The sequence below is a fragment of the Pseudophryne corroboree genome, chromosome 3, assembly GCF_028390025.1.
Source record: "Pseudophryne corroboree isolate aPseCor3 chromosome 3, aPseCor3.hap2, whole genome shotgun sequence".
NCBI lineage: Eukaryota > Metazoa > Chordata > Amphibia > Anura > Myobatrachidae > Pseudophryne > Pseudophryne corroboree.
The window spans coordinates 65,473,471-65,485,953 of record NC_086446.1 but is presented as its reverse complement, the minus strand read 5'-3'; the positions used below and the strand labels follow the sequence as shown (position 1 = coordinate 65,485,953).

Here is a 12,483-nt window from a genome sequence, read left to right as displayed (position 1 = left end):
GCGTGGTGTGAGGCCAAGAAGGCCCCTACAGAGGAATTCAAACTGAGTCGTTTCCTACATTTCCTGAAAACAGGACTGTCTATGGGCCTAAAATTAGGGTCCATTAAGGTTCAAATTTCGGCACTGTCGAATTTCTTCCAGAAAGAACTGGCTTTAGTGCCTGAAGTTCAGACGTTTGTAAAAGGGGTACTGCATATACAGCCTCCTTTTGTGCCCCCAGTGGCACCTTGGGATCTCAAGGTTGTTTTGAGTTTCCTAAAGTCACATTGGTTTGAACCACTCACCACTGTGAACTTAAAATATCTCACATGGAAGGTGACGATGCTATTAGCCCTGGCTTCAGCCAGGCGTGTGTCAGAATTGGCGGCTTTATCATATAAAAGCCCTTAATTTTTCATTCTGACAGGGCAGAATTGAGGACTCGTCCTCAATTTCTCCTTAAGGTGTTTTCTGTGTTTCACATGAACCAACCTATTGTGGTACCTGCGGTTACTAGGGACTTGGAGGACTCCAAGTAACTTGACGTTGTCAGGACCCTGAAAATATATGTTCCAGGACGGCTGGAGTCAGGAAATCTGACTCGCTGTTTAGCCTGTATGCACCCAACAAGATGGGTGCTCCTGCTTCTAAGCAGACGATTGTTCGCTGGATTTGTAATACAATTCAGTTTACACATTCTGTGGCAGGCCTGCCACAGCCAAAATCTGTAAAAGCCCATTCCACAAGGAAGTGGGCTCATCTTGGGCGACTGCCCGAGGGGTCTCGGCTTTATAACTTTGCCGAGCAGTTACTTGGTCAGGGGCAAACACGTTTGCTAAATTCTACAAATTTGATACCCTGGCTGAGGAGGACATGGAGTCTCTCATTCGGTGCTGCAGAGTTATCCGCACTCTCCCGCCCGTTTGGGAGCTTTGGTATAATCCCCATGGTCCTTACGGAGTCCCAGCATCCACTAGGACGTCAGAGAAAATAAGATTTTACTTACCGATAAATCTATTTCTCGTAGTCCGTAGTGGATGCTGGGCGCCCATCCCAAGTGCGGATTGTCTGCAATACTTGTACATAGTTATTGTTACAAAAATCGGGTTATTCTTGTTGGGAGCCATCTTTTCAGAGGCTCCTTCGTTGTTATCATACTGTTAACTGGGTTCAGATCACAGGTTGTACGGTGTGATTGGTGTGGCTGGTATGAGTCTTACCCGGGATTCAATATCCTTCCTTATTATGTACGCTCGTCCGGGCACAGTATCCTAACTGAGGCTTGGAGGGGGGTCGTGGGGGGAGGAGCCAGTACACACCACCTGATCCTAAAGCTTTTTAGTATTGTGCCCTGTCTCCTGCGGAGCCGCTATTCCCCATGGTCCTTACGGAGTCCCAGCATCCACTACGGACTACGAGAAATAGATTTATCGGTAAGTAAAATCTTATTATACAAGTGTTTTCCCTTATAGCATTTTCACATATGTAATTATATCGCCAAATAAGTGCCCCCCCTCTCTGTTTTAACCCTGTTTCTGTAGTGCAGGGGAGAGCCTGGGAGCCTTCCCACCAGCATTTCTGTGAGGGGAAAATGGCGCTGTGTGCTGAGGAGAATAGGCCCCGCCCCCTTTTCGGCGGGCTTCTTCTCCCGTTTTTCTGACATCCTGGCAGGGGTTAAATACATCCATATAGCCCCAGAGGCTATATGTGATGTATTTTAGCCAGTAAAAGTACTTTCATTGCTGCCCAGGGCGCCCCCCCCCCAGCGCCCTGCACCCTCAGTGACCGCTGGTGTGAAGTGTGCTGACAACAATGGCGCACAGCTGCAGTGCTGTGCGCTACCTCATGAAGACTGAAAAGTCTTCTGCCGCCGATTTCTGGACCTCTGGACCTTCTTTCTTCGGCATCTGCAAGGGGGCCGGCGGCGCGGCTCCGGGACCGGACTCCATGGCTGGGCCTGTGTTCAATCACTCTGGAGCTAATGGTGTCCAGTAGCCTAAGAAGCAAATCCATCCTGCACGCAGGTGAGTTCACTTCTTCTCCCCTAAGTCCCTCGTAGCAGTGAGCCTGTTGCCAGCAGGACTCACTGAAAATAAAAATAAGATTTTACTTACCGATAAATCTATTTCTCGTAGTCCGTAGTGGATGCTGGGACTCCGTCAGGACCATGGGGATTAGCGGCTCCGCAGGAGACAGGGCACAAAAATAAAGATTTAGGATCAGGTGGTGTGCACTGGCTCCTCCCCCTATGACCCTCCTCCAAGCCTCAGTTAGGATACTGTGCCCGGACGAGCGTACACAATAAGGAAGGATTTTGAATCCCGGGTAAGACTCACACCAGCCACACCAATCACACCGTACAACTTGTGATCTGAACCCAGTTAACAGTATGACCAACGTAGGAGCCTCTGAACAGACGGCTCACAACAATAACAACCCGATTTTTTTGTAACAATAACTATGTACAAGTATTGCAGACAATCCGCACTTGGGATGGGCGCCCAGCATCCACTACGGACTACGAGAAATAGATTTATCGGTAAGTAAAATCTTATTTTCTCTGACGTCCTAGTGGATGCTGGGACTCCGTCAGGACCATGGGGATTATACCAAAGCTCCCAAACGGGCGGGAGAGTGCGGATGACTCTGCAGCACCGAATGAGAGAACTCCAGGTCCTCTTTAGCCAGGGTATCAAATTTGTAAAATTTTGCAAACGTGTTCTCCCCCGACCACGTAGCTGCTCGGCAGAGTTGTAATGCCGAGACCCCTCGGGCAGCCGCCCAGGATGAGCCCACCTTCCTTGTGGAATGGGCCTTGACAGATTTAGGCTGTGGCAGGCCTGCCACAGAATGTGCAAGTTGAATTGTGCTACAAATCCAACGAGCAATCGTCTGCTTAGAAGCAGGAGCACCCAACTTGTTTGGTGCATACAGTATAAACAGCGAGTCAGATTTTCTGACTCCAGCCATCCTTGAAATATATATTTTCAATGCCCTGACAACGTCCAGCAACTTGGAATCCTCCAAATCGCTAGTAGCCGCAGGCACCACAATAGGCTGGTTCAGGTGAAACGCTGAAACCACCTTAGGCAAAAACTGAGGACGCGTCCGCAGTTCTGCCCTGTCCGAATGGAAGATCAGATATGGGCTTTTATACGATAAAGCCGCCAATTCTGACACTCTCCTGGCTGAAGCCAGGGCCAGTAGCATGGTTACTTTCCATGTAAGATATTTCAAATCTACCGATGTGAGTGGCTCAAACCAATGGGATTTGAGAAAATCCAAAACTACATTAAGGTCCCACGGCGCCACTGGGGGCACAACTGGGGGCTGTATATGTAGTACTCCTTTTACAAAAGTCTGGACTTCAGGAACTGAAGCCAATTCTTTCTGGAAGAAAATCGACAGGGCCGAAATTTGCACCTTAATGGACCCCAATTTGAGGCCCATAGACAATCCTGTTTGCAGGAAATGTAGGAATCGACCCAGTTGAAATTCCTCCGTGGGGGCCTTCCTGGCCTCACACCACGCAACATATTTTCTCCAAATGCGGTGATAATGTTGTGCAGTCACCTCCTTCCTGGCTTTTACCAGTGTAGGAATGACCTCTTCCGGAATGCCTTTTTCCCTTAGAATTCGGCGTTCAACCGCCATGCCGTCAAACGCAGCCGCGGTAAGTCTTGGAATAGACACGGTCCCTGCTGAAGCAGGTCCCGTCTTAGAGGTAGAGGCCACGGATCTTCCGTGAGCATCTCCTGAAGTTCCAGGTACCAAGTTTTTCTTGGCCAATCCGGAGCCACGAGTATCGTTCTTACTCCCCTTTGCCGTATAATTCTCAGTACTTTTGGTATGAGAGGCAGAGGAGGAAACACATACACTGACTGGAACACCCACGGTGTTACCAGAGCGTCCACAGCTATTGCCTGAGGGTCTCTTGACCTGGTGCAATACCTGTCCAGTTTTTTGTTGAGGCGAGACGCCATCATATCCACCTTTGGTTTTTCCCAACGGTTTACAATCATGTGGAAGACTTCTGGATGAAGTCCCCACTCTCCCGGGTGTAGATCGTGTCTGCTGAGGAAGTCTGCTTCCCAGTTGTCCACTCCCGGAATGAACACTGCTGACAGTGCTATCACATGATCTTCCGCCCAGCGAAGAATCCTTGCAGCTTCTGCCATTGCTCTCCTGCTTCTTGTGCCGCCCTGTCTGTTTACGTGGGCGACTGCCGTGATGTTGTCCGACTGGATCAACACCGGCTGACCCTGAAGCAGGGGTTTTGCCAGACTTAGAGCATTGTAAATCGCTCTTAGCTCCAGTATATTTATGTGAAGGGACATCTCCAGGCTTGACCAAAGTCCCTGGAAGTTTCTTCCCTGTGTGACCGCTCCCCAGCCTCTCAGACTGGCATCCGTGGTCACCAGGACCCAGTCCTGTATGCCGAATCTGCGGCCCTCTAACAGATGAGCACTCTGCAACCACCACAGAAGAGACACCCTTGCCCGTGGCGATAAGGTTATCCGCTGATGCATCTGAAGATGCGATCCGGACCATTTGTCCAGCAGATCCCACTGAAAAGTTCGTGCGTGGAATCTGCCGAATGGAATCGCTTCGTAAGAAGCCACCATCTTTCCCAGTACTCTTGTGCATTGATGCACAGACACTTTTCCTGGTTTTAGGAGGTTCCTGACAAGTTCGGATAACTCCCTGGCTTTCTCCTCCGGAAGAAACACCTTTTTCTGAACCGTGTCCAGAATCATTCCCAGAAACAGCAGACGAGTCGTTGGGTTCAATTGAGATTTTGGAAAATTCAGAATCCACCCGTGCTGTTGCAGCACTACTTGAGTTAGTGCTACTACGTCCTCCAGCTGTTCTCTGGACCTCGCCCTTATCAGGAGATCGTCCAAGTAAGGGATAATTAATACGCCTTTTCTTCGCAGAAGAAACATCATTTCGGCCATTACCTTGGTAAAGACCCGAGGTGCCGTGGACAATCCAAACGGCAGCGTCTGAAACTGATAATGACAGTTTTGCACCACGAACCTGAGGTACCCTTGGTGTGAAGGGCAAATTGGGACATGCAGGTAAGCATCCTTGATGTCCAGGGACACCATAAAGTCCCCTTCTTCCAGATTCGCGATCACTGCTCTGAGTGACTCCATCTTGAACTTGAATTTTTTTTATGTACAGGTTCAAAGATTTCAGATTTAGAATAGGTCTTACCGAGCCGTCCGGCTTCGGTACCACAAATAGAGTGGAATAATACCCCTTTCCCTGTTGTAGGAGGGGTACCTTGACTATCACCTGCTGAGAATACAGCTTGTGAATGGCTTCCAATACCGTCGCCCTGTCTGAGGGAGACGTTGGCAGAGCAGACTCTAGGAACCGGCGAGGGGGAGACTTCTCGAATTCCAACCTGTAACCCTGAGATACTATCTGCAGGATCCAGGGGTCCACCTGTGAGTGAGCCCACTGTGCGCTGAAATTCTTGAGTCGACCCCCCCACCGCCCCTGAGTCCGCTTGTAAAGCCCCAACGTCATGCTGAGGGCTTTGCAGAAGCCGGGGAGGGCTTCTGCTCCTGGGAAGAAGTGGCTTGGTGCACTCTCTTACCCTTTCCTTTGCCTCGGGGCAGATAAGACTGTCCTTTCGCCCGCTTGTTCCTAAAGGAACGAAAGGACTGCGGCTGAAAAGACGGTGTCTTTTTCTGTTGGGAGGGGACCTGAGGTAAAAAAGGTGGATTTCCCGGCTGTTGCCGTGGCCACCAAATCCGATAGACCGACCCCAAATAATTCCTCCCCCTTATACGGCAATACTTCCATATGCCGTTTGGAATCCGCATCACCTGACCATTGACGCGTCCATAAACTTCTTCTGGCAGATATGGACATCGCACTTACTCTCGATGCAAATATCCCTCTGAGCATCTCGCATATAAAGAAAAGCATCCTTTAATTGCTCTAAAGTCAATAAAATACTGTCCCTATCCAGGGTATCAATATTTTCAGTCAGGGAATCCAACCAAACCACCCCAGCACTGCACATCCATGCAGAGGCGATGGCTGGTCGCAGTATAACACCAGTATGAGTGTATATACTTTTCATGGTAGTTTCCAGACTCCTATCCGCTGGATCCTTGAGGGCGGCCGTATCTGGAGACGGTAACGCCACTTGTTTTGATAAGCGTGTGAGCGCCTTATCCACCCTAGGGGGTGTTTCCCAGCGCGCCCTAACCTCTGGCGGGAAAGGATATAATGCTAATAAATTTGAAATTAGCTGTTTTCTATCGGGGTTAACCCACGCTTCATCACACACTTCATTCAATTCGTCTGATTCAGGAAAAACTACAGGTAGTTTTTTCAGACCCCACATAATACCCCTTTTTGTGATACATGCAGTATCAGAGATATGCAAAGCCTCCTTCATTGCCGTGATCATATAACGTGTGGCCCTACTGGAAAATACGTTTGTTTCTTCACCGTCGACACTAGATTCAGTGTCCGTGTCTGGGTCTGTGTCGACCGACTGAGGTAAAGGGCGTTTTACAGCCCCTGACGGTGTCTGAGACGCCTGTACAGGTACTAACTGGTTTGCCGGCCGTCTCATGTCGTCAACTGATTTTTGTAATGTGCTGACATTATCACGTAATTCCATAAACAGCGCCATCCATTCCGGTGTCGACTCCCTAGGGGGTGACATCACCATTACAGGCAATTGCTCCGCCTCCACACCGACATCGTCCTCATACATGTCGACACACACGTACCGACACACAGCAGACACACAGGGAATGCTCTTATCGAAGACAGGACCCCACTAGCCCTTTGGGGAGACAGAGGGAGAGTTTGCCAGCACACACCCAAGCGCTATAAATATATAGGAACAACCCTATAGAAGTGTTGTCTCCTTTATAGCAGCTTATTTATATATAAATCGCCAAAAAAGTGCCCCCCCCTCTCTGTTTTACCCTGTTTCTGTAGTGCAGTGCAGGGGAGAGTCCTGGGAGCCTTCCTCGCAGCGGAGCTGAGCAGGAAAATGGCGCCGTGTGCTGAGGAGATAGGCCCCGCCCCCTATTTCGGCGGGCTCTTCTCCGGTGTTTGTGAGACCTGGCAGGGGTTAAATACATCCATATAGCCCCAGGGGCTATATGTGATGTATTTTTTAGCCAGAACGAGGTATTATCACTGCTGCCCAGGGCGCCCCCCCCAGCGCCCTGCACCCTCCGTGACCGCCGGTGTGAAGTGTGTGACAACAATGGCGCACAGCTGCAGTGCTGTGCGCTACCTCATGAAGACTGAAAAGTCTTCTGCCGCCGGTTTCTGGACCTCTTCATTTTTCGGCATCTGCAAGGGGGTCGGCGGCGCGGCTCCGGGACCGGACTCCATGGCTGGGCCTGTGTTCGATCCCTCTGGAGCTAATGGTGTCCAGTAGCCTAAGAAGCCAATCCATCCTGCACGCAGGTGAGTTCACTTCTCTCCCCTAAGTCCCTCGATGCAGTGAGCCTGTTGCCAGCAGGACTCACTGAAAATAAAAAACCTAATAACTTTTTCTAAGCAGCTCTTTAGGAGAGCCACCTAGATTGCACCCTGCTCGGACGGGCACAAAAACCTAACTGAGGCTTGGAGGAGGGTCATAGGGGGAGGAGCCAGTGCACACCACCTGATCCTAAATCTTTATTTTTGTGCCCTGTCTCCTGCGGAGCCGCTAATCCCCATGGTCCTGACGGAGTCCCAGCATCCACTAGGACGTCAGAGAAAAACCTAACTTAAACTTTTATTCTAAGCAGCTCAGGAGAGCCACCTAGCTTGCACCCTTCTCGGCCGGGCACAAAAATCTAACTGAGGCTTGGAGGAGGGTCATAGGGGGAGGAGCCAGTGCACACCACCTGATCCTAAAGCTTTTATTATTGTGCCCTGTCTCCTGCGGAGCCGCTATTCCCCATGGTCCTTACGGAGTCCCAGCATGGTCCTTACGGAGTCCCAGCATCCACTAGGACGTCAGAGAAAGCGGATAGTCCAGAACCGTCCCTAGTGACGTTAATGTGTTTTGAATGTATATGACCATGGGGGTAATTCCAAGTTGATCGCAGCAGGAAATTTTTTAGCAGTTGGGCAAAACCAAGTGCACTGCAGGGGGGTGGCAGATATAACATTTACAGAGAGAGTTAGATTTGGGAGGGTTTTTTTTTTGTTTCTGTGCAGGGTAAATACTGGCTGCTTTATTTTTACACTGCAATTTAGATTGCAGATTGAACTCACCACACCCAAATCTATCTCTCTCTGCACATGTTATATCTGCCCCCCCTGCAGTGCACATGGTTTTGCCCAACTGCTAACAAAATTCCTGATGCGATCAACTTGGAATTACTCCCCATGTACTGAATGCCCTAGTTGTGGATCTAACAGGAAACCTTATGGTCGACAGAAAACCTAGTATTCGTCGACAGCAGGGAGTAGGAACCAGGCAAAATAACATTCTTGCGACCCCGAGGGGTCCGAGAGAATTATACATATATAATTTTAATAACACTCCCCCACAAATACTACCATGTCTGTGCTCGAGCCACAGGCCCATGGAACCATACCATACATATAAATATATATACAGGTATAAGGAAGTTACAGCATGTTAATTTACACCCAGTAATAACACTTGGTGTCGACAGGGTCACCCACATACTACTGTGTCTCCCATACAGTGTTTACTTTTAAAAAGCATACAACTACCGACCTGCTGACACTGCATCTACTGAATCCAGTACCAACAGGCATCGGCAATGCCGACAGGGATCCCCAATAGCTGTTTTTTTGACAGCGCACTCACACATGTCGACACGTGGACTAAAAAGCTATAGAGGGTATATCTGACAGGGAACACACAGACATATATGCACAACACAATGATTACATGCCCATTATCTAAAATAGTGCTGTATTTCCCTCTATATAGCACTAAAACACTGTGCCCTCCCTCGTTTGCACTGTACACAGTGCTTTGGCAGAGACATGGAGAAAATGGCGCTGAATCCTGTTGTGAGGGCTAAGCCCCTCCCCTTCTCGGCGTGCTTCAGCCCCGTTATTAATATAGCTTTACATGCTGGCAGGGGTCCATATACAGTGCCTACGCACTGTAAACATGCTTAGCCCTGCACCCCTGTAGAGCCGTTGCGCGGTACCTCTGAGACTCGGAAGTCTTCTGCCGTCACTGAAGTCTTCTGTTCTTCTCATACTCACCCGGCTTCTTTCTTCTGGCTTCTGTGAGGGGGGTGACGGCGCGACTCCGGGAACAAGCAGCTAGGCGAACCAAGTGATCGAACCCTCTGGAGCTAATGGTGTCCAGTAGCCTAAGTAGCAGAGCCTTTAACTCACAGAAGTAGGTCTGACTTCTCTCCCCACGATGCAGGGAGCCTGTAGCCAGCAGGTCTCTCTGAAACTAAAAAACCTAACAATAAAGTATTTTAGAGAAACTCAGTAGAGCTCCGCTAGTGTGTGTCCAGTCACTCCTAGGCACAGACTCTGAGGTCTGGAGGAGGGGCAGCCAGTTCACACCCATTCAAAGTCTTATAGTGTGCCCATGTCTCCTGCGGATCCCGTCTATACCCCATGGTCCTTACGGAGTCCCCAGCATCCTCTAGGACGTATGAGAAAATGGGAGCGCCCAGATCCTCGATAAGCAGTTTTTTGGGGCGATGGATGCGATAGCATTACCTACGATTGCGGCTAATTGCACAGAATGCCCCCATGTAAGAGGAAATGTCCGGTGTAAGCCTGCAAGGCGAAATCTCTGCACATTTTATACAGAAACACAAATGAGCCTGACGCCACAGAGACTGCAAAATAATTATTTTACAGAAGCTCTGTCAGAAGCTAGCAGCTACAAACCGTGTTACCACCCACATACCCAATAATTATCTCTTGAATGAAGTACAGCCCTAAGCCATACTTGCCTACATGACCCTCTCCATGAGGGAGAAAATGCTCTGTTCCTGGACTTTCCTGGTAATGTATGATTGCCATCACATGTGGTGAAACACCTTTCTTATCAATGAACTAGCTCACCACAGGTGATGGCAATCATACATTACCAGGAAAGACCAGGAACAGAGCATTTTCTCCCTCATGAAGAGGGTCATGTAGGCAAGTATACCCTAAGCTTAGTTACAAACGTAGATGTAGGTTAAGGGATAATTCTGCCTAATATGAGCTGGGCAGATCGCATGTATGCTGCCCGAGAAAACGCCAGTTCTGCCAGAGGGCAGACACTGTGCCAGACATCATGAGTGTTTCCTAGCGGAGCGGTGCTGGGTACATACATGACATCAGGGAGCTGTCAGACACACGGAATACTATACCTAGTATCAATCATTTTTAACTTGGAATATATGAGCCACCATGCCAGCATATGTGGCGCCCATATACACACCCCTCGCCGAGAGGGGGCAGCCAGGTCAGTGGGGTGCGAGGCAGCTAAGTAGGTGGTGCTGGTGTGGCGTGACTGTGTGGTCGCATTATCTTGCACTCCTACTGCTATACATATTAAGGTGTGAAATATGCTGCGTCTGGTTGCCATCTGGGGGGGGCGTGGACATAGGCGGCACTGGAGATGACATAATCTCCAGCGCCGGTTTTCCTTATGCTGTGAACGGGTGACAGGTCCCATTGACCCAGGTAACCTGTTCACACTGCGCCTGACCCAGTAATAATAACCCTTCTTTATTCCCAGGTTGAATTACCGGGTCAGGCGACTCGGGAGTTCAGCAGTGACCCGTGTCGACCCGGCAAAATACCGGGTTATTAATGCAGTGTGAACAGGGTATTACTGTGCAGACTGTTTTGCTCTATAGAATAATAACCCCACCGCCCCATATATCATACACAGTGTGTGCTGGGAGCCAATATTCCTCCATGTATCACTATATACAGTTCTGTTCTGTGTATAATAATAACAGCCCAATAACCCACAGACCCCTCTGCTCTCTGTATTACACCAGCACAACTGTTACTGTGTACACTGTACAGATCCTCACACGCCCTCTTTACATTAACACAATTCACACAGGAAAAATGGCGGCTGAGCCTCTGGCTCCGCCCCCTCTGCATCGTCGATCTAAGCAGGCTGTGGCTGCTAGAAGACTACAAGAAGATGGCCGCCGATGGTTGCATTGTAGTAGCTAGAGTAGGCCGCACTGCCCGTGTATAGAGCGAGAGCAGCCACTAGAGAGACTGGGGGAGGTAATGTCCCGGCCTATCACAGCACCGGACACTCACTATGTGGCACTGTAGGAAGAGAATGCGCAGCAGCAGGAGGAGGCGCTGTAACCGGAAGTCACCACTAAAGTGGCAGCACCACAGTCACTAGAGTAAAATCCGGTACTATTACAACTGTCCTTGCTGCCTGAATCGGCAGCCATTTTCCTGTGGTCTCCAGCAGAAGAAACCGGCAGCGAACGAATGCAGCGCAGTGAGGGTGAGCATGACGGGCTGTAGCGCAGTGAGGATGGTCTTGGTGCTGTGGGTGGGACTGGGAAGGAAGTTCCTATTACATGGTACAGTAGTGTGCATGTACTGTGTCGTAACCTGTGGGTTATATAATTAAAAACAAGTTGGAGAAAGGACCCCTGACGTCACCAGGAAGGAGACACGTCACCAGGAAGGAGACACGTCACCAGGGGGTGGAGCCATGCCTGAAATGCACATTAGAGGTTCTTTCTCTAACTTGGGCCCATATTTATCAAGCCTTGGAGAGTGAAAAATTGCACAGTGATAAAATACCAGCCAATTGGCTCGTTATCTCTCTGCCGTCCTAGGTGGATGCTGGGACTCCGTAAGGACCATGGGGGATAGCGCAGACTCTCCAACATGACCCGCCCCACTAGGTACAAAATACTCTGTTTCTGGACTTCCCTCTTAATTTATGATTTCCATCACCTGTGTTGAACTAGTTAAATGATAAGAAAGCTGTTTCTTCACAGGTGATGGCAATAATAAATTAAGAGGGAAGTCCAGAAACAGAGCATTTTGTACCTAGTGGGGCGGGTCATGTTGGAGGGTATAATAGCGGCTCCGCAGGAGACTGGGCACAACTAAAGAAAGCTTTAGGACTACCTGGTGTGCACTGGCTCCTCCCACTATGACCCTCCTCCAGACCCCAGTTAGAATCTTGTGCCCGGCTGAGCTGGATGCACACTAGGGGCTCTCCTGAGCTCCTAGAAAAGAAAGTATAATTTTAGGTTTTTTATTTTCAGTGAGATCTGCTGGCAACAGACTCACTGCTACGAGGGACTAAGGGGAGAAGAAGCGAACCTAACTGCTTGCAGCTAGCTTGGGCTTCTTAGGCTACTGGACACCATTAGCTCCAGAGGGATCGAACACAGGACCCGACCTCGATCGTTCGGTCCCAGAGCCGCGCCGCCGTCCCCCTTACAGAGCCAGAAGCAAGAAGTTGGTCTGGAAATTCGGGGGCAGAAGACTTCGGTCTTCAACAAGGTAGCGCACAGCACTGCAGCTGTG

The 12,483-nt window shown here is 49.6% G+C and overlaps 1 protein-coding gene across 1 annotated transcript in view; it reads left to right on the top strand.

Annotated features, from left to right (window-relative positions):
* The first annotated feature begins 11,185 nt into the window (after positions 1-11,185).
* LOC135054736 (oocyte zinc finger protein XlCOF6-like) overlaps positions 11,186-12,483 on the top strand; it is a 184,742-nt gene continuing 183,444 nt past the window's right edge. The window contains exon 1 of the mRNA XM_063958030.1: positions 11,186-11,440. The gene's annotated coding sequence lies outside the window, so the exon portion shown is untranslated. The remainder of the gene's footprint in view (positions 11,441-12,483) is intronic.